The sequence below is a fragment of the Hyperolius riggenbachi genome, chromosome 1, assembly GCF_040937935.1.
Source record: "Hyperolius riggenbachi isolate aHypRig1 chromosome 1, aHypRig1.pri, whole genome shotgun sequence".
Lineage (NCBI taxonomy): Eukaryota > Metazoa > Chordata > Amphibia > Anura > Hyperoliidae > Hyperolius > Hyperolius riggenbachi.
Window position 1 is genome coordinate 156,358,815 of NC_090646.1, and position 26,174 is coordinate 156,384,988.

A 26,174-nucleotide genomic window follows, 5' to 3' on the forward strand; every position below is an offset into this window, starting at 1 on the left:
CTGGGGCGCCTCTTAGTCTAATAGCAATCAGTGTGTGACAGCTGGGGTGGGAGGGATGGAGGGGCGCACTTTAGTGTTTCAGCCTTGAGTGCTGGAGGACATTGTCCCAGCTCTGACTCGGACTAGTGCTGTTTCAGTGCTGTACCTTTTTCTGAACCCTGACTGAAAGGTATTAAATATGTTGTTATCTGTAAGACTGGCTTCTAGCTGGTTTGCGACTGCTTTCTGAATAACTTTTGATAGGAATGGTAAGTTCGCCACATGTCTGTAGTTGGCCACAGAATCAGGATCCAGTGATGGTTTCTTCAAGAGAGGTTTTATGATTGCTAACTTCCGGGTACAGCACACTTTGCACTGAGTTATTTTGTGTAGTGTTGTCTGATCAGCTCTGGGCACTGCATTAAGGGGCCAGTTGGGCCAGGATCCAGGACGCAGATAGTGGGGCGGAGACTTTGGATGAGAACACCAAAATCTTCTTCACTCAGTGTGCAGTGATTGGCAACACTAACAGTATGCACGGACTCTAACAGTAAATTTGCATTTGTATTACAAAAATATATATTAAAGAAGTTCCCCTAACCTTGTGCCTCTGGTTTTAAATTAAAGCTGCAGTAACAGTAATAAGGAGGCTATTTTCATCCCATTCTATTCATGTCCATTCTGGGTGGCATTGTGGTGTAGTGTATAGAACTCTCGCCTTACAGTGATGGGGCCTTAGGTTTAAATCTTGACCAGGGGCACTATCTGCAAGAAGATTGTAAGCTTTTCCTAGGTTTCCTCTGGACACTATGGCTTCCTTAGGCATCCCTTCAACATACTAGTAGGGTAATTAACCTTTCTCCAAATTGGCCCTAGACTGGTTAATTGTCTTCCACCTGAAAAAGTGGCCATAGACTATGGGGTTGGTAATAAAAGGTGACAGTGGCATTTTACAGATCACACTTTGGCAGCTGCTGCTTTCTTTGGCTGCTCAAGTTCTTTGCACACAAAGGGAGAAATATGTTGTGTCAATTTTAGTTTAATCAGTTAAAACGTTAATTGCTTTGCTGTCTACTGCCTCTAGTAGACACCGGATTGTCAGCCTGCTTGCTCCAGCTTTGATATTTAGAGACAACTGAAGTACATACATTAGCCTGATGACTGCCTTTTTTTTTTTAAAGATGATAGAGAATAAAGATTTTAAAGAAATAAAGATGGCAGCCCCTATACTCTCAGCACAATATCAGGACTAAAGAGCTGGGTTTCTTCACAGGAAGTATTCATACAAATGCTTATTTAGTTCAAAGTCTCTTTCTGCACCAGTGAAAAAATAACGATTGCAGGCAAATTCCTTCCCCTCTTCTTTCAGCCCAAGAGGGAGGAGGGAGATTACACCATCACAGGCCAGTGAGAGATCACTACCCTGTGCAGAACTCAAGGCCAGGGCAGGATGAGCCCTGGACTTCCACATGCAGATAAGGAGGAAGTACTGTATTTACTGAAATCCTGTGAATGCTGCCTTGAACTACAGACTGGGGAGCACAAGCCTGTATGTATGTGCACAACATCTTGTGTTTAACTAAGAGCTAGGAATGGGAAGGGGGGTTGGTGGCATATAAGCAAAGGCAAAAGCATATAAGGCAGCACAATCTAATCAGTGCTAGCCTAGTTTTGTGGGGTTTTAATTGCCTTTACATGTGTCTTAAATTTGGGCCATACTCAACTGGGAAGAGAAAGTCAGGGTTGGCAAATTAGTGAATAGCTAATAACCAATTGGCTAGCAGTTCGTTAACAGTTCTCAGTCATTTTTATGGTGATTGACTGGGATTTAGCCTCTCTGATGTGCTGACTTTTCCTCTTTTAGGTAAACAGGGATTTGAATTTACGATGAATTCTTCACCTAAACCAGCTGGACTGACTGGCTCAGCTCTGGACACTGAAACGATGCCCATTCTGTGTGACATGGAAACTGTCTTTTTTGGATTGATCAATGAATTTCCAGCCATAGCTGTTAAGGTGAACAACACTGCACCACATACATTGCCCAGCAAGCTGCACTGACACTGCATATACAGTGCTGCACATAATAATTCATATCCCTGGCAAATTTTGACTTAAAGTGACTTATTTAACCAGCAAGTAATTTTTTGACGGGAAATGACATAGGTGTCTCCCAAAAGATAAGAAGACGATGTACAAGAGGCAATATTGTGGAAAAAACATTTCTCAGCTTTTATTTACATTTGGGCAAAAAGTGTCCAGTCCAAAATTATCAATATTCTTCACAATAACCAATAGAAAAGCCTTTATTGGCTATTACAGCAATCAAACGCTTCCTACAATTGTAGATCAGTTTCTTGCATGTCTCCACAGGTATGTTTGCCCATTCATTTTTAGCAATGAGCTCCAAATCTTTCAGGTTGGAGGGTCTTCTTGCCATCATCCTGATCTTTAGCTCTCTCCACATATTCTTAATTGGATTCACGTCAGGACTCTGGCTGGTCCACTCCAAAATGTTAATGTTGTTGTCTGCTAACTATTTCTTCACCACGTTTGCTGTGTATTTTGGGTCATTGTCATGCTGAAATGTCCACTTGTGCCCAACGCCAAGTTTCTCTGCAGACTGCCTGATGTTGTCGTTGAGAATCCTGATGTATTGGTCTTTTTTCATGGTGCCGTTTACTGTGATTAGGTTCCCCGGTCCATTGGCTGAAAAACACCCCCAAAGAATTAGGTTTCCACCACCATGTTTGACAGTGGGGATGGTGTTCTTTGGGTTAAAGGCTTCTCCTTTTTACGCCAAATGAAGCAAATTACACTGTGACCAAACAATTCAGCTTTTGTTTGATCTGACCATAACACAGAAGAAGAGAAGTCTTCTTCTTTGTCCAGATGAGCATTTGAAAAGGCCAAGCAAGCTTTTGTGTGCCTTATCTGGAAAGTGGCGTCCTCCTTGGTCTGTATCTGTGGAACCCAGTAGTGTACAGTGTCTGTTGGATTGTCTGCCTTGGGACACTGCCACCAGCAGAGCCCAGATTCACCAGGATGGCCTTTGTGGGGATCCCTGGATTCTTTTTTGCCTTTATTACTTTCCTGGCAAGCACAGGTGTCACTTTCGGCTTCCGACCACGTCCTCTGACATTTTCCACAGTGTGGAACTTCTTGTATTTTTCAATAATACTTTGCACTGTAGCCACTGGAACTTGAAACCATTTAGAAATAGCCTTGTAGCCCTTTCCTGACTTGTGAGCAGCCACAATGCGCAGCCGCAGGTACTCACTGAGCTCCTTTGTCTTAGCCATGACTGTCCACAAACCAACTGCAGGGAGCTGCTGTTTTTCACCTGTTCAGTTGATTAAAACAGCTGTTCCCAATTAATCAGGGTAATTAGGATGCTTTAGAACAGCTTGGACTATTTGGAATGGTATAGAACTTTGGATTTTCCCACAGACTGTGACAGTTTGTGAAGGGTATAAATAATTTTGGACTGGACACTTTTTGCTCAAATGTAAATAAAAATGAGAAATGTTTGTTTTACACAATAATGCCTATTGTACATCGTCTTATTATCTTTTGGGAGTCACCCATGTCATTTACCCTCAAAAAAAAATTATTTGCTGGTTGAATAAAAGTAACTTTAAGTCAAAATCTGCCAGCGGTATGAATAATTGTGGGCAGCACTCTATAGCTGTGTAATTTCAGCTCTGTTTATTTCTGCATGGTGCCCAATGTCCTTGGATACAGTAGTGGACTTCTTATGGAAGTAAGGTTTTTCTATATTGTACTTATGGGATTATTTTACTTTTGAATGAATAATAACAGCTGTTAAAGGGTTATATTGGGTTTGGATGAGTGTGTGTGTGTGTGTGGAGGGGGGGGGGAGGGGGGGGTGAGTTGTAGCAATGTCTGGGAGGTGGAGGATACGGTGCTAGATTTGGAGGGAGGGGAATAGTATTACATACCAGAGGCTTTGTGTTAGGTTTGGAGTGCAAATAGTATTAAGCAGCGGAACCAGTGAGGATTATGCTGTATTTAGGGGAGAAAATATTAAATAAAAGCAATATATATGAAAGAATAAAACAATTGGGGGGGGCTACATCATGTTTAAGGGGGGATAGCATGCATTTAATATTGGTGGCATCCGTTTCGGGAACCAGCTGTGTGATGCTGTTTTACGGCAATATTTTGCAGCTTCTGCCTGATTGTTTGGCGACATGTAACCAATCCCTGTAACTACAGTGGAAGTACAGTTGTGTTCCGGAACTCAACTAACCAGCAGTCTCAACCAACCAGAACAAATCACCGGCAGTACTCAAAGTGGTGAAGGACAACTTCCTAGGCTGTCTGTGGGATCTGCTGTGCTTAAAGACTAAGTTCCAAGGCTCTCCCAAGGTCAATATACTTTCAATTTAATACAGACTTCATGGTATACACACACACATATATATATATGAGAGAGAGAGAGAGAGAGAGAGAGAGAGAGAGAGAGAGAGAGAGAGAGGGGTATAGTACCGTATTAGCCAGGCCTATTTTTACATTGAGTCTCAAGCAACCAGAAAGCACACGTGTGTTAAATTTGTAAGGAGAATAGTATTAGGCAAGAGGGGGAGGGGGTATGTTAGGCTTAGCTGCTTTAGAGGCAAGGAAACAGGCTAAATTCACAGCTGCATTGGAAGCTGCATTGCGTTCCTGGAAAACAGAAACACAATGGAACTAAAAAGTTTAGGTTGCATACAGTGGAGCATACACTCAATGAAAAGTATGCTTCCCTGCCTCTGTTAGTGTACCCGTTATGCGGTAACACACCGCATAACAGTGAGTTGGGAAACTGTTGTGTGCTGGACCCCGTGCACAGTGCGCACTCTGAACGTCTCAGAGACTAAAGGTGGCCACACACCGTACAATAAAATGATCCAATTTTACAGCAATTCAATAAAAACGATCGTATCTCTTGAAAAAAATCGAAAGCTTTTTTTTTTTTCATTCGACTGAAAAATCCGCTCGGATTTCCCGTTTTTTTTATTTATATCGATCCGGAATGCCAGATATTTCTCTTCAATTTCTACTAAAGACTGTGTGGTGTGTGTTGGATTGTCAATTTATTAATATACACACCCTAGCAATTTTCTCAGCGTTTCCAATCATTTTTATCATAATTGGGGAGAAATTGAACATAGGTGTGTGGAACATTGGTCATATTTTTGAAATGTTACAATCAGTTAAAAAAAATTGATTGCAATTCATAAATTGAACAGATATTTAAAAAATTGTATGGACAACTGAAGCGAAAGGGATATGGAGGCTGCCATATTTATTTCCTTTTAAGCAATACTAGTTGCCTGGCTGTCCTGCTGATCCCCTGCCTCGAATACATTTGGCCATAGACCCTGAACAAGCATGCAACAGATCAGGTGTGTCTGACATTATTGTCAGATCTGGCAAGATTAGCTGCATGCTTGTTTCTGGTGTTATTCAGACACTGCTGAGCTAAATGGGTCAGCAGGACTGCCAGGCAACTGGGATTGTTGAAAAGGAAGTAAATATGGCAGCCTCCATGTTCTTCTAACTTCAGTTGTCCTTTAGGATGCCCCATTAAAGTTGCAACACAATGCTCCCCTGTAAACGTAGCCATACTGTTGGCTGCATGCATTTTACTCAAAAAAGGATTAAAGCGGAACTGAAGATTAATTAAGAGAAGTTTCACTAAGCTGCGTCTTCCCCAAGTCCCCTACAGCCGTCCTGTCCCAAGCCGCTCCTCAATGATCCTACGTTCTCCCGCCGCGGTGCAGTTTCGTTACTGCCGACTTAACGTCCGCTGCAGGACGGAACCGCGAAGAAGGATACGCATGGCCTGGCTGCGCAGACACAGTTGCAGTCGACTTACAAGTCAGTGGTAACGAAACTGCACCGCGACGGGAGAACGGAGGATCATGGAGGATCGCCATGGGACAGGACGAGTCCCAGGTTAGTGAAGCTGTTTGTTTTTAACTAATCTTCACTTCCGTTTTAAGATGAAATGGCGCCCTAGGCAAGCTAGTGCTTTTTGCCCAGCGCTGATGGTCACCTGGCTTTTTTTTAGTAAGATTTGGTGGGGGCTAACATCCACCAGGCCCCAAGACTCTCTCCAGGCCCTAGACAGCTGCCTAGAATTGCCTTGTGGAAAATACGGCTCTGATTTTGCTGAATTCCTAGAATTCGGCATTGAATCGTTTAAGATAATGAAATATTAAATATATTTTAAATGATGTTTACTACATTGCCAATTTTCTGGAGGGAATGATAGCACTTCCTATGAAGCTATTCCTGCGAGTGGTGCAACTGTGTAAGCCAGAGCTCAGAATCCACATGACTGAAATAAATGAGGAATAATCTGTCATCTCATTTCCACTCATCCTAGGAATTCGCCAGGGCAGCAGGCTGAGCAGATCAGACTCCCCTCTGTCTGGCTGCAGGCTCAGCTCTGCTTGGAGGATTACAAGGAGTTCCTAGGCCATCTGGGAGACATAATGCCTCCAACATGTTTCGGGTCTACCCTGCAGCCTCCTCCTTGGTAAAGTTGTCTGCTGGAATAGCTCTTCTGGGAGCCGCTGAGGAAATGTTCTATGCAACAAACCAAACTGCTTTCTTTCCACACTGAAGTTCAGCCCAGATACTGATATGGAGTAGAGACTGTACTACTAATTGGATACTGTACTTGTGACTACACAGTATATGTGATAAGGTCACTTGCAAAGCTTCTGCCACCACCTCTTTATCATAAGCATCATAAGCATGATTTCCATATTCATATACATGCTTTGCCAATCATAAAAGTGCACTTCTGGATCAAAATAATAGTTATTTGAGAAACACATAAACACTGAAGACAAAAAAAATATACTAAAGCCCAATTCTAAGAAAAAATCTACTGTAGTTTTGGACATGGTCATGGGTTTGAACCTCTTTATTGCCAGGGTGTTTCTGAGTACAGGCCATCCAAGCAAAAATCTGGAATGCCCTCTAGTGTACAGATGCAATACTGCACCTCTGGATGAATGAAAGGACAATTGTAGTGAGAGGTATGTGGAGGCTGCCATATTTATTTACTTTTAAACAATACTAGTTGCCTGGCAGCTCTGCTGATCTATTTGGCTGCAGTAATGTCTGAATCACACCAGAAACAAGCATGACACTAATCTTGTCAGATCTGTCAATAATGTCAGAAACACATGAACTGCTGCATGCTTGTTTAGGGTCTATGGCTAAAAGTATTAGAGGCAGAGGATCAGCAGGACTGCCAGGCAACTGGTATTGTTTATAAAGGAAACATATATGGCAGCCTCCAAATCCCTCTCGCTACAGTTGTCCTTGGAATACTGCTGTGGGTAGTGAGTAGATCATATCACAGCAGTGGCGTAGCTAAGGAGAAGTGGGCCCCGATGCAAGTTTTACAATGGGGCCCCCCAAGCACTCTATACATAACAATTGATGATACGCGCGCAAAACCTGCCAATGGCAACGACTGTGTCAGAGGTGCAAGAAGGGGATGGGGAACAGTTTGTTAATGATTACCACTGATCAAATTATCTATAGAAGTGATTATTATGAGCACAGGACCAATAGAGAGCTAATACTATAGTTGAGGGAGGGCCATTTGGGGCCCCATCTGGCCCAAGGGCCCCGATGCGGTCGCTACCCCTGCAACCCCTATTGCTACGCCCCTGTATCACAGTATATTCCACCTTTTGAATTGCTTCTGCGATGCCTTCCATGCTACCCTACTCAATCTCTCCTCTCGGAGGTCCAGGGACAGGACAAGAGTGAAAATAGGAAAATATCTTCCGTGGGAACATAGAACCTACCCCCCCCCCCCCCCCCCCTTCCACAAAATAGATTTCAACCTCTTTCCACACTCCACAGTATTGCAAACTATGCTAAAAATGATTATATATATATATATATATATATATATATATATATATATATATATATATATGGTGGTGGTGAGTGTGTATTCTCAATTAGAGGCCTCTCATTTCATGTGCCTGATGCTTGGCTTTTGGAGCATAGGCTGTGTATGATGAGGCATTTGCAGGAAGGGGGCAAGACCAGGAGGCTGGGAGAGTGGGAGGTAGGGGGCAGACTTAGGATGAAATGGGCATTGCCAGGATCGAGGGCGGTGTTACTGGATTCTCTATGGAAGCCAGTTTGTGCACAGTACTCACTGGGGCACAACTGAACTTTTTTTTAGCTAAAAGGCATTGGCACACAAACCATTTTTTGCAATGTAATATTATTAAAAGTATTATTTTCCGTGCAGACTTCAGCCCCTTGTGATTAACTAGACAATAATATACCAAATAATATAAATCAGGCGTCCTTCAAATCAACAGTTCAATGTTTGTAAGACAATGCCAGATTATAATTTCTCTGTTACTGACTAGGTAAAACGAAGTAATCTCTTCAAGGACAACTGAAGTGAGAGGGATATGGAGGCTGACATATTTATTTCCTTTTAAGCAATACCAGTTGCCTGGCTATCCTGTTGATTCTCTGCCTCTAATACTTCTAGCCATAGACCCTGAACAAGCTTGCAGCAGATCAGGTGTTTCTGACATTATTGTCAGATCTGACAAGATTAGGCGCATGCTTGTTTCTGGCGATATTTAGACACTACTGCAGCCAAATAGATCAGCAGGGCTGCCAGGCAATGGAACTGGCATTGTTTAAAAGGAAATAAATATGGCAGCCTCCATATCCCTGGAAGAAGAACTTTTATTTTTAAGGTCGCCTCGTACTGTATTTTTTGGACTATAAGACTCACTTTTTCTTCCCCAAAACTGGAGGAAAAAAAGTCACTGTGTCTTATAGTCCAAATGCAGGGGGACACAAAGGAGCATAGAGGAGGACACAAGGAGGACAGAGGCAGACACATGGGGGACACAGGAGGAGACAAGGGGCTTGATTCACAAAAGCATGCTAAGTGTTAGCACACCAGTGAAAAGCCACTTAGCACATGCAAACTGGCTTTGCACATGCTAATATGCACGCAAAGTTTCACGCGCAAAGTTTTTTGCGCACACCGCTTCACGTGCAAAATCACACGCTTCACGTGCTTAGTAGCGTGATAAGCATACTTTGCATGCGAAGCAGCTGATTTTGCACACGAAGCGGTGCCCGCAAAACTTTACGCGCACAAACTTTTACGCATGCTAAAATAGCGGTCAGTAACAGCTTTGCAGTGCAAACTACTTAGCACCCTAGTTTACACGTGCAATGCTTTTAGGCGTGCTAACTGTGTTAGCACGCTTTAGTGACTCAAGCCCTAGGAGACACAAGAGGTACAAGGAGCATGAGGTACAAAGGAAGCATATTCCACAAGATGCCCCTTCACCATGAATGCACCAGGTTAAGTATATATATATTTTCCCCCTGATATTTGTCCTCTAAACCTAGGTGCATCTTATGGTCACTCCGTCTTATAATCTGAGAAATACAGTATATCTTTTAATGCCAGTTTCCATACTTTAGCCACTACACAAGTCTAGAGTGGCGCTGTATTTGGGATTTGGTAAAGATGGCAACCAGGTGGACAAGCACCCAAATGGGGACAGACGTGTGCTAATGTGAAAAGGACTCTGTGGCCCCACAGAGTCAAAACGTGCAAAAATGGAAAATTTACAGCACCACGTCAGTAGTTTTATAGCTCATTTATTGTATTAAAAATACACAGCTGTCATGGCAATCTCTGTGTATTTTTCATACAACAAAAGAGCTATACAACTACTGATGTGGTGCTGTGGATTTTCCACTTATGTCTGGATTTGGTAAAGAACACCAGAAAGTTGAAGGATCTCCTGATAAACTAAGGCCTCGTTCACATCTGCTGCGCTGAAAAACGTGTTAAAGCGCAGGGCAAAAAACGCATGCGCTTGTGCGCGCTTTCGTCCGCGTTTCTGTGCGTTGCGCTGCGCTTCTTTAAAGCACGTTTTGCTTACTGTAGCAGCAGCAGTTGTCAATAAAACTTTGTTTTTGTATGTAAATGTATTTTTTTCTCCAATTAGGGGTAAAAAACGCATGCGCTTCTATGCGCTTGTATGCGCTAAAAAAGCGGACCCATTCACTTGCATTGCTGTGCGCTTTCCAGCTCAACGCACAGAAATGCATGCAACACTACGTTTCTGTAACGCTGCTCAGCGCAGCGCATAGATGTGAACCAGCTACATTTAGTTACATGGGAAAATGAATACCTTGCTGATCGCACAGGGCAGTGCGCTGTGAAAAGCGCACAGAAACGGCCCTGATGTGAACGAGGCCTTAGGCCTGACTAATCAAAGAAAGTATTCTGTGTAGATTGCTTATCCATGCCCAGTTAATTGACCTGCTTAGTGATCTGTTACACTGTCCTTTAGGTCATGAATCCCAGTGTGGTAGATGACAGACATCAGTCTCCATACCACAAAGTGTTACAAGCAATGTTCTAGCTTTTAATTCAGTACTAAAGCGAATACTATGAAAGAAAAACATCACACAATCATAGATGCATACTATGCTTGCTGCTGCTGTATTTTGATTGATATAAGCCTGAGAAATCAGCAGATCACTTTCACTGTTAACAGTTCCCCATACAGTGACAGCCTACGGCTTTATGCAGGTCTATTAAAAGGAAGGTCATCTATAAAGTAATCAGCTTTCATGTCACTGGCCAAATCCTCTTTCATGCTACCTTTTCACCCACTTTAACTCAGATCCAATCTAGCTTTAACCCTTTCAGCCCTGAAGCATTGATAAACGCATCACTGTTATTAGAACTGATTAATGCAAGCAACAGCTAGTTTTTGTTAAATAATTAGGGTACTTATGTATTATACTGTCTGGAAAGTTTGTTGGCTTTCTGTTAAAGTTCTGTTTGATCCCCTAGCCAGACCTAACCATTTTTGGAAAGCTGAAAGTCCCAGCTTTCCTTTGCACTGGTTCCCCAGTCAACGTGATACCCCATTCCCAAGCTGGGGGGGGGGGGGGGGGGGGGTTGGTGGACAGGTATCCTCTGCACTTTGCTGCAGAGAGCACAGTGGCATTGAGTCTACTGCCCATGCCAGTAAGACAGAGAGGAGACGAGGGCGCATAGCTGCACTGCTCCTTCATCTGTAATGAGAGACCCGGGGCACTTGACATAAGTTTTGAAGAAACAGATTTATACTGCGAAGAAAGAAGACCTAGCGGGTGTGCTGCTTATCACCATGTCGGGTTCGTCCCGTACCTCTGTTATTGCACTTTCTGCAGTCAAGTTCAGGGGACACCCCTCCTTCAAAACCCCATAACTTGGGAACTAAGCATCATACTGACCCGGTACAACAGAAAGCCGGGACTTTCAGCTTCCCAAAAATGGTCAGATCTTCCTGGGGGAGCAAACAGAACTTTAACGAAAAGCTGCCAAACTTTCCAGACTGGATAATACGTTAGTACCATAATTAGTATATCCATTTAGCACTTCTATATGTGTTGAGCTCATGGATCTCATCAGTAGCATTTGTCTAGTTGTGATGTAAAAAAAAATCATGCAATACCCAACTGTTGTACAACGGGCAAGGGGACATGATCTGCGTATGGATGAAAATAGTTTTTGCCATCTATTTAGAAAGTGGTTGTAACGATTACGGGTTTCTATCTTCGTGGTCAGCGCACAAGATGCGCGCTGACACAGCGGAAATCCTCCACAAGCGTATAATTAGATAGTACCCAGCTTGGGTGCAATGCACCAGTAGAGGGTAATTCCCACCAGCAGATGGAGCTGTGGAGTGCAGACGAGCACAGCCTCTGCACGGCCACAGATGCCAGCGGGGAATTGTACGGATAAGGCAAAGTAGGACACGATAGCCCTCCAAGAGAGAGAGCACAGAGACAGACTTAATGTGTGTTCCCCAATCTAGTTGCCACCCAGCGACGGCGAACACATATTTGCAGAAACAAAGCGCGAACGCAATCGCAAGAGAGAGGCGATTGCCAGAAGTGACACAAGGCTGAACAGAACAGAGCATGAGAGTAGCAAAGGCACAGCAAACAACAATCAGAAGATAAGGAAAATAACAAACGCTAGCTAAACGCGAACACCGCACTCATTCGCAACAGCGAACGCGTTTCTGCACAATCACCGCGCGTTAGGCGCCCAGTGATAAGCGTGCCACCCTAACTGACCAACGACAGACAAACACGAAATAGAGAATGTGAACTCTTGCTAACCGGTTACCTCACCGAGTATACAGCAAGCGTTCGTACAAGACAAGACAGACAGACAGACAGATGGAGCAGCCAGTAGCAACTGCAGCTCTGGCCTACACTCCCAGACAGACAGAACGATTCCCTATCGACCGCCACTGGCGACAAGGCAATCGAGACACAGAAGGAAGCACTGCCACTACCATTAGGGCTAATGCAATCCAGACAGATGGAGCAGCCAGTAGCAACCGCAGCTCTGGCCTACACTCCCAGACAGTCAGAACGATTCCCTGTCGACCGCCGCTGGCGACAAGCAATCAAAACACAGAAGGAAGCACTGCCACTACCATTAGGGCTAATGCAATCCAGACAGATGGAGCAGCCAGTAGCAAGCGCAGCTCTGGCCTACACTCCCAGGCGGACAGAACGATTCCCTGTCGACCGCCGCTGGCGACAAGGCAATCGAGACACAGAAGGAAGCACTGCCACTACCATTAGGGCTAATGCAATCCAGACAGATGGAGCAGCCAGTAGCAACCGCAGCTCTGGCCTACACTCCCAGACAGACAGAACGATTTCCTGTCGACCGCCGCTGGCGACAGGACAATCGCAGCAGAGACAACACAGGCAAAACAGATAAACTTTAACAAAACAAACAGAGCTGATACACTAGGAGAGTTTATCAGTAACAGACCATGAAGGATGACCAGCAAAAGATTCTGGGTGAACATGGTATTTATACTGCCAGCCTTTTCCAGAGACCTGCAGCCCTCAGACTTAAGGAATGGTCAAACAGCTGTCTGTCTGTGCAGACAGCTGAGCGGATCATTACAGGGGTCCTTCACAGTGAGAGTGGTTACAATCTGCAATATCTTACCTTAGAAAGTAGTTATGTCAAACTCTATATCTGCATTTGGAAGGTCTGGATGCTTTCCTTGCATTGAAGAGCATCCACGGCTATAATAACTAGGTAGTTCCCAGCAGAGTTGATCCAGGGATTTGTCTGACTGCCATCTGAGTCAGGAAGGAATTTATCCCTTTTAAATTTAATTGGCACAAGCCTTGTAAGGTTTTCCACCTTCCCCTGGATCAACTGGGATATGTGTGGGTTCAGGATGGTGTTTTTTTTTCTCTGGATGAACTAAACTCTACACTTGCCATTGTTGGCATACTGCCATTTGTAGCCTGTGTTCAATTTAGAATAGGCAAAACTGCAGCAGAGGCATGGCAGCACCACGCAAAGCTGGGTAGGACCGTAAGTAAAACACTGGAACATTGGCACCTATAATAGGAATATAATCTACAAAATAAAGCTGTGGTTGCCATGTGTAAAAATGACAGACTACTGTCCCATTTTCTAGTGGTTGCTGTAATATGCAGTGTATATCCATAACAGGAGGCAGTGACATTCCATAACAGGAGGCAGTGATATTCAGCAAAATGTACTATTAATATGAGTACATGTAAATGATACCTAACCTAAGGCAAAGCTACCTAAGGTAATATTTCTGATGGGTCCACATACCTCTGTGTATTGGCCACCTTCATTGTTACTGCCCTATTAAAGAGGAACTCCAGTGAAAATAATGTAATAAAAAAGTGCTTAATTTTTACAATAATTGTGTATAAATGATTCAGTCAGTGTTTGCCCATTGTAAAATATTTTAATTCCCTGATTTATATTCTGACATTTATCACATGGTGACATTTTACTGCTGGCAAGGGATGTAGCTGCTGCTTGCTGTTTTGGCAGTTGGAAACAGCTGTAAACAGGTATTTCCCACAATGCAACAGGGTTCACAGACAGGAAACTGCCAAGAGTACGTACTCAGAATTTATTTGTGGGAGGGGTTTCACCATAATATCAGCCATACAGCGCCCCCTGATGGTCTGTTTGTGAAAAGGAATATATTTCTCATGTAAAAGGGGGTATCAGATACTGATTGGGAGTTCAATTCTTGGTCGGAGTTTCTCTTTAAGTTAGTCCTCTGCACCACAATTGGCCTGGTTTAAGAAAAAGGTATGAGACCTATGGAAACTGCCAAATGTATTTCGTTTTAACCACTTCAGGACCATAGGCTTAAACCCCTCCAGTGACCAGTCTATTTTTTACAATTTAGTGCTCTGCAGCTTTAATAGCCTGCTGCAGAGCCATAGAACGCAGCACACAAACTGATCCACCCCCTTTTCTGCCCACCAACAGAGATTTCTGTTGGCTGGCTCTGATCGCTGCTTTATTGTTGCATATCCTGCAGTGCCTGGATCATTTGCAATTTGGCTTTCAAGGGACAACACTGAAGATTGACACTTTGATAGAATTTAAAGTAGTCCCATCAAAATAACTCAACACTCAAAAAAAAAACATCAAAAAAAGTGGGTATACCCCTAAGTGAAGAATATCAAAATTTTGCCCACAGTGTAAATTAATTTCTAGCACTGCCTTAACTCATGGAGTTCACTAGAGCTTCACAGGATGCCACTGGAATCCTCTTCCACTCCTCCATGACCAAATCACCTTCTGTTTGAGGATGCCCCACAGATGCTCAATAGGGTTGAGGTCTAGAGACATGCTTGGCCAGTCCAGCACCTTTACCTTCAGTTCCTTCATCAAGGCAGTTGTCATCTTGGAGGTGTGTTCGGAGTTCCAGTAATCCATATCGTTATGTCTGCTTGTCTTCAGCAAACTGTTTGTGGGCTTTCGTGTGCATCATCTTTATAAGAGGCTTCCTTCTAGGATGACAGCCATACTGACCAATTTAATGCAGTGTGTGGATTACGGTCTGACCACCAAAAAGCTGAGACTGAGACTGACCATGGCGAGGCCTGTTTTGAGTGGAATCTGTCCAGTTAAATTGTTGTATGGTCTTGGCCACAGTGCTGAAGCTCAGGTTCAGGGTTTTGGCAGTCTTTTTATAGCTTAGGCCATCTTTAATATCCTCTGCAACGACGTGCTATGTTGAACCAATGACCAGTATGAGAGAGTGCGAGAGCAATAACACCAAATTTAACTTGACATTCTTCACTTAGGGGTCTACTCACTTTTATTGCCAAAGATTTAGACATTAATGGCTGTGTGTTGAGTTGTCTGTTTAAAATTGTGTATTTTCCTATGTCAATTGACCCAACATAAACCACCTGACACAACTGCCTGTAATTGCACTAGTGTTAGGTTATACGTATATGAGCTATACACCAGTTTTTTTGTTTTTTTTAAGAAATAGAGACGTTTACCTTGTATATTGTTTGAGGGTTTCTCACTTCCTTTTTTGTCCCTTTGATATAACTTGACCGTTTAGACTGTGTTTCTTTTGACAAAGCCGTGAGACTAATGGAAGCAGTGAAAGGCCAGGTCTGTGTTATGAGTCATAACTACCCTGGTTGCCAGGAGACCTTTCTATTCACAAGGTGGCTGTACAACGTTCTGTAAGTTTTGTTTTTAAATGTAGGCTAACACCAGCCTATTCTCCAGCTTTTATGAATACAGGTAAGAGCCATGTAAGTAGGTGACGGTTATCTGGGATAAAACTGTCTAGATATTGTGTATAGCAGCACTTGAGAATAAGTCAATCATAACTCCTAAGGGCACAGATATCTCTAGAGTCTAATTACAATACTTTCTTTTTCATATGTTCAAAACACACAGTACCATTAATATATCCTCTGCTAATAAGGGCATGACAACATAACTAAATAGTGTCTCTTGATATTAAACCTACACTATACTTTCCACCAGAAATAAAAACATTTAATTCAACAGATACATGATTTTAACCCCTTCCAATCCAATTTTCAGACCAACTAAGTACTCCACAGAACTTCATTTTACACCACTGTGTGGGGTGCAGCATGCTGCCAAAGGGGATCAAAATGTCGAACTATTCCCAAGTAGCTTGGTTCCGTACTGGGTAAGATGCAGTGGCACATGGAGCCCAAATGCACCCACATAAAATGTATATGACGTAGCGCAGGGTGGTTGGTGGTGATCCAAGTATTAGACTTAGTCCCACACTTTGATCAAAAGGAGCTGACACCGTGCAGGACTAGATCCGGCAAGGGTGCCAAGTGCAACATTGAATTGGAAAGGGTTAAATTACAGCATATATGCAAGAATTTGGGCGTAGGGTGAAACTGAAATACGGCTCACCCTGCTCCTGTAAAATTCCCGCCGGTGTTGATTACTATTCCTACTCCATGCCACCATGGACTCAGGGGTAAGATGCAACTCTGCTGTCGCCAAATTGCACTGTTTATTTCCATAATTTGGGCTACATGACCATCTTTTGCCGGCACCCAAATTATAGCGCTGCTATACTCCTATAGCACCTATGTCCTGCAGCCTTTTTTGCTTGCCTCAAAATGATGTGGTTCTGTTTACATGTTCTTTCGCAGAGAGGTCCTCATACAGATACTAATTATAGATTGTTTGTGCAATACCTGTCACTGACCTGGAAGTAGTGCCCTAGGCTGGACAACCCATTGTTATCCCACCCCACAAGCAACAAACACTACCATAATCACATATAGAATACAGGATACACATGGCATAGAACAGTCATGGGCAAACTCGGCCCTCCAGCTGTTACGAAACTACAAGTCCCACAATGCATTTGCCTTTATGAGTCATGACTGTGGCTGTCAGACTCCTGCAATGCATTGTGGGCCTTGTAGTTCCTTAACAGCTGGAGGGCCAAGTTTACCCATGCCTGGCATAGAACATACAGTAAATGTAATATGTGAACCTGCACACTTTTTCTCGGTAGCTGACAAGAGATTTTGTTTAGTATTACTTTAACTGGGAACAACACCACAGACAAGGCTGGACTTATAGTTTTAGCGCCCCTAGGGCAACTTTCCCAATAGCAGCAGCCCCTATTCCATGTGTTACAGCCATCTACAGCAGCCTCTCTCTTTCACATACAGCTCTCTTGAGCAGCAGCTTGCTTTTTCCTTATGTTGCTCCCCACTTTTTAGCTTTCCCTTTCAATTTGCAGCCTCCTCTACCATATGCAGTAACCCTTCTTTAATGTCCAGCCCACCCCTCTTCCATGTCCAGCCGCCCCTTGTGCTGCAGTCACCCAAGGCTTGGGCCTTTGTGCCCTTTACAGAAATCCATCCGACCACTGGTGTCTCTGCTAAAGAGATGGACTCGCTAATGCTATTTAAGGCTACTAAGAATAGGGGGTATACATGTAAAAAAGGCACTGCAGTAATATAAAGTAATAAAGTTACCAAAATTCTACTATTGGTCAATGGGTAATATGATCGTATATATATCTGTATTTATTTGCCAAAAATTTACTATAGCTAAACCTAACCCTATTCTTTCTTGAACTCTCCCATTATCAACGCTGACCCCTCCCCACCGCAACATCTATGACATCTGTGCCACCTTTGCTACTAAAACCCACCTCTTCTGATATTGCACCTCCTAAAAATGAAAATTAGCGTCTGCTGCTGGCCTCCAAATTACCCCTAGGGTGCTGCTATAGCCACAATTAACATAGCAGTGTATGCTGCACCCATCTTACTAAAGCACCACAGGTGCCAAAATGCCCTTTTTTGGAAATATGGCCTATACACACATATGCCAAACTACATAATATAAATAGTTTGATTCTACTAAACCCGCATGTATGAAATTGTCTGCAATCTCAAAGCTGGCAATTCCAGTACATGCAAACAATCAATTTTTAATTGTATGTTTAACACAGTTAATACAAGAAAGCCAATTAACTTGAAAACATGAAAATGCATAGAAACAAGAACAATGCTAATATAGATTTCAATTGTTAGGGCACATTTATAAAAAATTCTCTACTTTTGTACTTGTCTGAAGATCATAATAATAATAATGCACTTGGACGCAGTACAAAATAAGGTAGGTCCTATCCTTTTGGGAGGTGGGTGTGGGCGGCCCTCCCTGGCGGTGGCAGCACTTTGGGGGGGCCGCCCGCACTTCTTAACCTCCCCCAGGGGGGCAGCTGCCCCCAAATAAGAAGAACACAAAGACAATGGGAGCCCAAATGGAGCAGTATGTCACAGAAGGAGTTATAGATCTCAAGTGAGATTTAAGTACTCACAAAGGAAGGTTGCTGGAGGGGCAACCGACCACTGGAAGCAGGTGGAGTTGTATGAACCTGACACCACTCAGGTGCCCAGATGGAACTGGATGTGGTCTGAAAAACAACAGAGGTTCTGTCGGTGGCAAAGCCACTTGGTACCAATGTACACCCCTCCAAAGGAGCGTGAAAAGCACAAAGGGTGTAGGAGGCACCCAGTGATAAATAAAACAGTTAAAAACAACTAAAAATAGAAAAGAAGAGGTGGCTTACCTCAATAATGACATGTTAATATAAATATGAATTTTAATATGCACAAACAATTGTATTTACCATTGGACACCTCTTATCTCCTTTGGTGCTTTGGAAGTCTTTGCCAAAAAACAGCAAATGTAGGACTAGATGCAGCTGCAAATATGGAGACTTGTAGAGCATTAATAATCCATTAGCGAAGGGCCGCTGTACAGCAACAGACAAAAGGTGGCTGAGGACTTTCAATGATAGCTGATGATTTGTACCGTATATACCGGGCGTATAAGACGACCCCCCAATTTTTCCAGTTAAAATATAGGGTTTGGAAAATACTTGCTGTATAAGACTACCCCTCTTCCAACGCAAACCAAATAAAAAAAATAATAATAATATACTGGTGCTATGTATGAACAGATACTGGTGTTGTACTGTATGTGGTACCCAGTATATAACAGTATATAGGCGATTGACTGTTTGGATTGGTCAGCTCTCCCTGTCTCCCTGTTTATCAGAGCGGTATGGAAGAATAGATTGCGCTGTGCCCATAAAACACGCCTTTTTCACCTGTTTGGCCCGCCCTTGTATCCTGTTTACCTCCTTTCCTGCCTCTCAGATCTCGCACATCTCATTATTATTATTATTATTTATTGTATTTATAAAGTGCCAACATATTACGCAGCACTGGACATTAATTTAGGTTACAGACAATATTTAGGGGTGACAAACAGCAATATGACAATACAGGAATACAAGAAAACAAAATCACACAGCACAGTATGAGTACAAGGTAATGCTTAGTCAGTCACTGGATGGAGCATGGAGATTAGGCAAGTTAGGTTCACTCAGATGCATAGTATGGGTTCACAGTAATGGAGGTGCATGATCAGGTAGGACACAAAAGGAGGAGGACCCTGCCCAAAGGTTTACAATATAGAGGGAGAGGTAGGGACTTGAGAGGTAGGGGACTAGAGTTCAGCTGTGGGTTTAGAGCAATTGTGAGGGGTGGTAGGCCAGAGTGAAAAGGTGAGTTTTGAGGGCCTTCTTGAAGGTGTTGAAGGAGGGGGCTGCCCTAATTGGTGGAGGTAGGGAGTTCCATAGTGTTGGAGCGGCCCTTGAGAAGTCTTGGAGGCGTGCATGGGACTGGGTGATGTGGGGGATGGTCAGGCGAAGTTCATTGGAGGAGCGGAGTGAGCGGCTTGGTGTGTATCTCTGAGTAAGATGTGTAGGTTGGACAGGTTTTGTGGACGGATTTGTAGGTCAGACACAATATCTTGAATCTGATTCTGGACTGGATAGGAAGCCAGTGGAGGGATTCACGGAGGGGAGCCGCCCTGGTGGAGCGATGGGAGGAGTGGATAATTCTGGCTGCCGCATTCATGATGGACTGCAGTGGGGCTATTCGGGTCATAGGGAGACCAGACAGAAGGACATTGCAGTAGTCGAGGCGGGAAATTATGAGGGCATGGATGAGGAGTTTGGTGGTGGCAGGGGTCAGGAAAGGGCGAATCTTACAGATGTTACGAAGGTGCAGTGTTCTCCCCAGGCTCTTTTAGCCGGGTGCTCCACCTGGCTAGTTTTGGTGACCACCCAGCTGTCATCGGCTCACGTTCTCCTCTGCTGTAAGCAGAGAAGCGCCGACCCAGCATTCTGTTATCACGCCCCACCTGGCTACTTTTTCATGCCACCCGGCTACTTTTTCATGCCACCCGGCTGGAAATAATTTCTGGGGAGAACACTGAGGTGGAAGTTGCAGGACTTTGTGAGGTTTTGGATGTGGGGAGTGAAGGAGAGTGCGGAGTCCAGGGTGACACCCAGACAGCGGGCTTGAGAGGTAGGGCGAATGGTAGTGTGGTTAACAGTGACCTGCACATCTGGGAGGTCCAGGGATGACCGGGGTGGGAAGATCATAAATTCCGTTTTGTCTAGATTTAGTTTCAGGAACCTAGCGGACATCCAGGAGGAGATGGCAGATAGGCAGGAGGAGACCTTGTCCATGGTAATGGTGGATATGTCAGAGGTGTGGAGGTAGATTTGGGTGTCATCTGCATACAGATGATAGTTAAAACCCATGGAGGAGATAACCTTGCCAATGGAGGATGTGTATAGGGAGAACAGTAGGGGGCCAAGGACCGAGCCTTGGGGGACTCCCACTGAGAGGTGGTTGGGGGTGGACGAGGACTCATTGAAGGAGGTCGTGAAGGAGCGGTTGGAGAGGTAGGATGAAAGCCAGGTCAGGGCGAGATCGTGAATGCCCATGGATTGGAGGGACTGGAGGAGTAGGGGATGATCTACTGTATCAAAAGCTGCTGAAAGGTCAAGGAGGAGGAGAATGGAGTATTTACCTTCAGCTTTAGCTAAGGCAAGGTCATTGACTACTTTGGTGAGAGCCGTTTCGGTTGAGTGGGCAGGCCGAAATCCAGATTGCAGTGGGTCTAGTAGTGAGTTGGCATTGAGGTACTGGGTCAGGCGTTTGTGAACCAGACACGCAAGGAGTTTTGAGGTGAAGGGGAGGAGGGAGATTGGGCGATAGTTGGAGGGTAGCGAGGGGTCAAGGGAGGGCTTCTTGAGCAGGGGCAGTACTGTGGCCTGCTTGAAGTCTTGAAGTCTGAGGGGAAGTTGCCTGTGGATAGGGAGAAATTAAACAGGGTAGTAAGGACTGGGGCCAGATCCGTGAAGTGAGGCTGAAGTAGATCAGAAGGGATCTCTTCACTACAATCCTCAGAAGCGAGATCTGAGAGGTGGTAACAGGAAAGGACAGGCCAGACACATGGAAGAGGCGTGATTTATGGGCACATCGCGATCTCTTTCTTTCATATCCTGCACGTCCCAGACCTAGCAGTGTGAGCGATGAGCTCTCCCCAGCATATGTGGCGACCGCCGAATTTCCAGCATCCGGCTATTAAACATCAGCATGTCGCTCACGGGCATCACGCATCAGCAACGCGTAAACACCAGCATGTCTCGTACGCGCATCGCATATCAGCATCGCATATCCCCTGTCATCAATGACACCCGGCGTATAAAACGACCACTGACTTTTCAGAAGAATTTCAAGAGTTAAAAAGTAGTCTTATACGCCAGAATATACAGTAGTAACATTGGTGAACAGGTGTTGGGAAAAACAACCAGTTTATCACTATGGGGACAAAAAAAAAGAGATGTTCCTGCAATACTGCACAAGAAATAATGTGCTGGGCCACCAAACAGGCAATTTTGCACAAAAGAGGGCTATGGTCCACAGAATAGCACTACTCCTTTAGTATGAAAAAGTATAAACAATTTATTGTAACATCATCAACACTATATATGAAAATAAAAGAATTTAAAACATGTCGGACACCTCATACAATAGATAAGCCAAAGTACATATATTAATAATGATATTATTGCATTAAAAAGTCAATGATTAATAAAGGTAGGGTAGACTAGTACCTGAGGTGCTCAATAATAGAGCTGCCTCAGGGACAGTGGTGGCGCCAGCTTCATTTTTTTTTTTGGGGGGGGGGGGGCACAATGGCTGGCTGGAGGGGCCCATTTGGGTGATCAAAATTGATGTGTGTATGGCAAGATTTAGATATTTTTTGTTTAACTCAGGTGATAATATTATAATGTGCCCATATATGGTACCATTTTTTTTCATCCAATCTTACCATTTCTATGTAATATGAGGGAACTGCCTGAAATATCCTTTCAGTATATTCACCTAATTTACCCTTATGCTACATAGGAATGGTAAGATTGGATGAAAAAAATTGTACCATGTATGGGCACCATAAGGCTAACTAGTTCAGCAATGGTAGGGACCAAATGTAAACATCACAAATAGAAAAGTTATGTACTTTGCTAGTTTACTGCCATGCGTTAATCCTTACTTGCTAGCAAGATGCTTCTGTGTGGGCTGATCACAGACAGATAATTCCAGCCCCCAGCCTGTGTCTCCCAACTCTACAAGCAAGGGGAGGGGGAAGAGGCAGGAGGGAGAGAAACTCTGTGTGTGTAATTCCTTATCGTAGTAGCTAAACATTGCTGGAGACTAGAGCTTGCATTTTACAGACAGGAAGTTTGATTCAGGCAGGAAGTTTTGAATCAGGATTATTATTATGGGGGGGGGGGCACTGATTTCAAGGTGGGGCCAGTGCCCCAGCCTTCCCCAGTGTAGCGTCGCCCATGCTCAGGGACTGAAATCGAGTTCAGCAGCTGCCTTTAGAATAAAGGTGTGAGGAAAAGTGCGTAAAAGTGTTATTTAATCAGGCATCCATTATAGTCAGTGAATGTAACCTTCCTTAAGGTCGTGTTCACAGTTCCACGTTGCGGAGGATTATCATTGCACCGCACTGCAATGATAATCCTATGTGCTGTTCACAGTGCGATGTTTAAGCCGCGTTGAAAAATGTTGCGTTGTGGTAACTCACTGCTTGCAGTTTTTACAGCAAAAAGCATACCATTCTATTCATTTTGTTCTCCTGGGCCCCTCTGTGCTGTTTCTGCCACTCTCTGGTGCAAACCTTGCTTGAAATTGCCAGTTTTAGGCAGTGTTTACAAACAAATTAACCAGCTTGTGATAGGCTAACATAAGCAGAGTGTGTGAGTCATACAGAGCCTGCAGGGGGCCTGGAGGGGGTGTGTATAGCTTCTACCAATCACAAGCATACCTGCACATTCCACACATTCCAGCCTAGCCCGACAGAGCCGACAGAAGGAAACAGATTAGATCATATAACAGAGATAACACAGCCACTGTGCAATTAGGAAAAGCTGCAGTAAGCCAGAGCACATTAGAACAGGCAAAGGAACTTATAGGATAGAAGAACTAAGGCTGAAAATTTTGTTACAGAGTCTCTTTAAACCGCAACATCCCACTGTGAATGCGACCCAAGACCAAATACATGTGCAAAAAAGGCAAAAATTGAAAACCCACACAATAGCTAAGGGATGCGAGACATTGTGAAAGGCAATGATCAGATGCTGGGGACACATAGTGAAAGACATCAGAGCAGTATCTGTCACCGGAATCTAACAGTCAGCCATGAGGTGTCGGACAGGAGAAGGAGTCCCCAGGCAGCTCCTTCTACACAACAATGTGTTATGCTTAGTGATAGCATTCAGCACCAGGAACCTCTTTACACTTAACATTGTAATTACACTCTTCTGTCTGCTGAAAACAGCAAGCATGGGGAAGGGAGAGAGAGCTGGGCATGGTGCACACTTATCGAAATGTGTGTGAAAATTGCAAATTTGCAAAAAAGCATTTGAGGCATATACAATGAAAATCAATTGAGATTTGCAGTCCTGTTTCAAAATTGCTAATTTGCATTTGCGGTTTTTGCATGCATGAAAATGGCCTTACATCTTGCAGCATAAACTTGCACACCGCATGTGACTTCTCATTGGCTTTCATCAGCTACTCTGAAAGAATGTGTGTGAACGAGAACAATGCCTGGAATATTTGCATACGGAAAAATGTTTGTGGTTTATGTACTGTGTGTGAACCCAGCCTTAAAATGCGAACACAGTTTCAACTTCATCAAAAGCAATCAGGACTTGGTCCCTCGGATAACAGTTCAGGGGCTGATTCCCTGTACAGATATTTTGCTCTGCTATAACAAAAGTGACATGCCTGTTGCTATGGAGGGGGAGGAGGGACAACGTGCAGCACACAATGGAGCAGCTTACAGTAAGAGGGGTAACAAGGAGAAATATGCGCTGAATGGTCTCTACTATTTAAAGGGCCAGTATACTGAATTTTTAAAACAAACTTGGGGGACATATGTGCACAAACTTAATTCTCAGCTAAGGCAACCGCTCAGTAAAGAGAGAACTCATGAGAAAAGAGGTACACTCAGCAGAAAACTCTGCCTGGCAGGAACATGGGAGGGAGAGGTAGCGACCAGGGAAGGTGTCCTATGCCTCTCTCAGTGCAGGGGCAGTTAAAACTCCATTTAATCTGGAGCCTGTGTTAGGTGTTTAGTGACAGTGCAGGTGCCAGACATGCTATCTTACCCCAAGATACCCTTCTGAATACCTACAGGCTGTATGTGAGGTGGTGGTGCAGTTCCTAGTTTGGCCAGTGATGGTGCTGTTCCCACTTGCTCTGGCAAGGCTGGACAGCAGGTAGGTGCTGAAACCTTTGCAAAGAATAGTACGGCCAATGCCAGCAGCCTCTTGGAGGACCACAGAGTGTTATAAATATTATTCAGCACTCGTCTATACCACAAATTCAACCGTGAATATTAAAGATGTATCTAAATAACAGACAGAAGCACATCGGTATAACATCAGAAGATTAATGTAAACACATCAGTGCAGATGAAGCTGTATGAACACACATATCAGGCTGTCATGTATAGTCGGGCGATCAGGCTAGGCTGCCACAGCTTTACAATGCACAGTTCTCACAGCCACACAGAGGATACAGGCAGCAAGTGTCAGAAGACACACAGCCGGGGATGGGAGCTGTACAGGAAGGGCAGACATTGAGCCAGGCATAGGCATGCATGCAGTGATATCAGGCACTGACCTCTCTCCCCAGGCAGGTCCCCTCTGTCACCCGCTGCTGATCCCCACTTCAGCCAGCAATCTGCTGCTCATCACCAGGCCAAGGACTCTGCACAGTGCACAGCCACCAGCTCAGTCAGCAGCGCACACCCTGACCTACAAGCCTGTGATTGGAGGAGCTGGCTGCCTGTCACACTAGCTGGGGACTGGAGCATCCCTATTAACTCATCCTTTCCTATTTACAGGCTTCTGTCTTTCTGCTGTGAATTAGAGGGAATGAGCTTTCCAGACAAACTAGAGGCATATAGAATAGATTGGGGCATGACACTAATGCAGGATAGATCTGACACTGTCCCAGATTCATGGGCATTTTGCACTGTCTTCCCTTCCTTCCTGTGCAGCTTGCTAGTCAGCCAGCATGGAGCTGTGTGTTACAGAAGCATAGGACACTTTCCCTGCCCCTCCCTCCCAGATTCCTGCTGGACAGAGCTGCCCAGTGTGAGTGTAATTCTTATCTCATGAGCTCTCCGTCTCCCTCCTCCATGTTTGCAGTGTGTTATCAGCAGTCAGACGAATTGCATTACAACAGGAAGTGGGAAGATCCAGGGGGCTGCCTGCCATCACTAAAGTAAAGTACACACAAACAATATTTGTCACCCGTCGGGGATCGGTGAGGGCCCGTTTCCACTTGTGCGGTGCAAATTCGTCGCAGAAAATACAAAATGAAATTCGCATGCGGATGTGAATTTCACAGGATTTCTGACAAGTGGAAACAGGCCCATCCACTTGTATTGGTTAAGTGAATCTGCATGCAGAAAACGCATGCAGATTTGCGATAGTGGAAACGGGCCCTAAAAGATCCCTCAGGCGACAAGTCAGGAATCGATGCTGTGCAGAAACATTGCTAGCCTTTAGGCTAGCTATGCATTCTGTTGCTATGGAGGGACAACAATCAGCGCATGACGGAGCAGATTCCTGCAGGTGGGGGGGAACGGAAATAACATTGCAATCGGTCCTCTTCAGGGTTCTTAAAGAGACTCCGTAACAAAAATTGCATCCTGTTTTTTATCATCCTACAAGTTCCAAAAGCTATTCTAATGTGTTCTGGCTTACTGCAACACTTTCTGCTATCACAGCCTCTGTAATAAATCAATGTATCTTTCCCCTGTCAGACTTGTCAGGCCTGTGTCTGGA

The 26,174-nt window shown here is 44.2% G+C and overlaps 1 protein-coding gene across 1 annotated transcript in view; it reads right to left on the reverse strand.

Moving 5' to 3' along the window:
• The window catches only part of WDR17 (WD repeat domain 17), a 168,256-nt gene extending 143,146 nt beyond the window's left edge, over positions 1-25,110 (reverse strand). The window contains exon 1 of the mRNA XM_068278776.1: positions 25,003-25,110. The gene's annotated coding sequence lies outside the window, so the exon portion shown is untranslated. The remainder of the gene's footprint in view (positions 1-25,002) is intronic.
• Between the last annotated feature and the right edge of the window lie 1,064 nt (positions 25,111-26,174).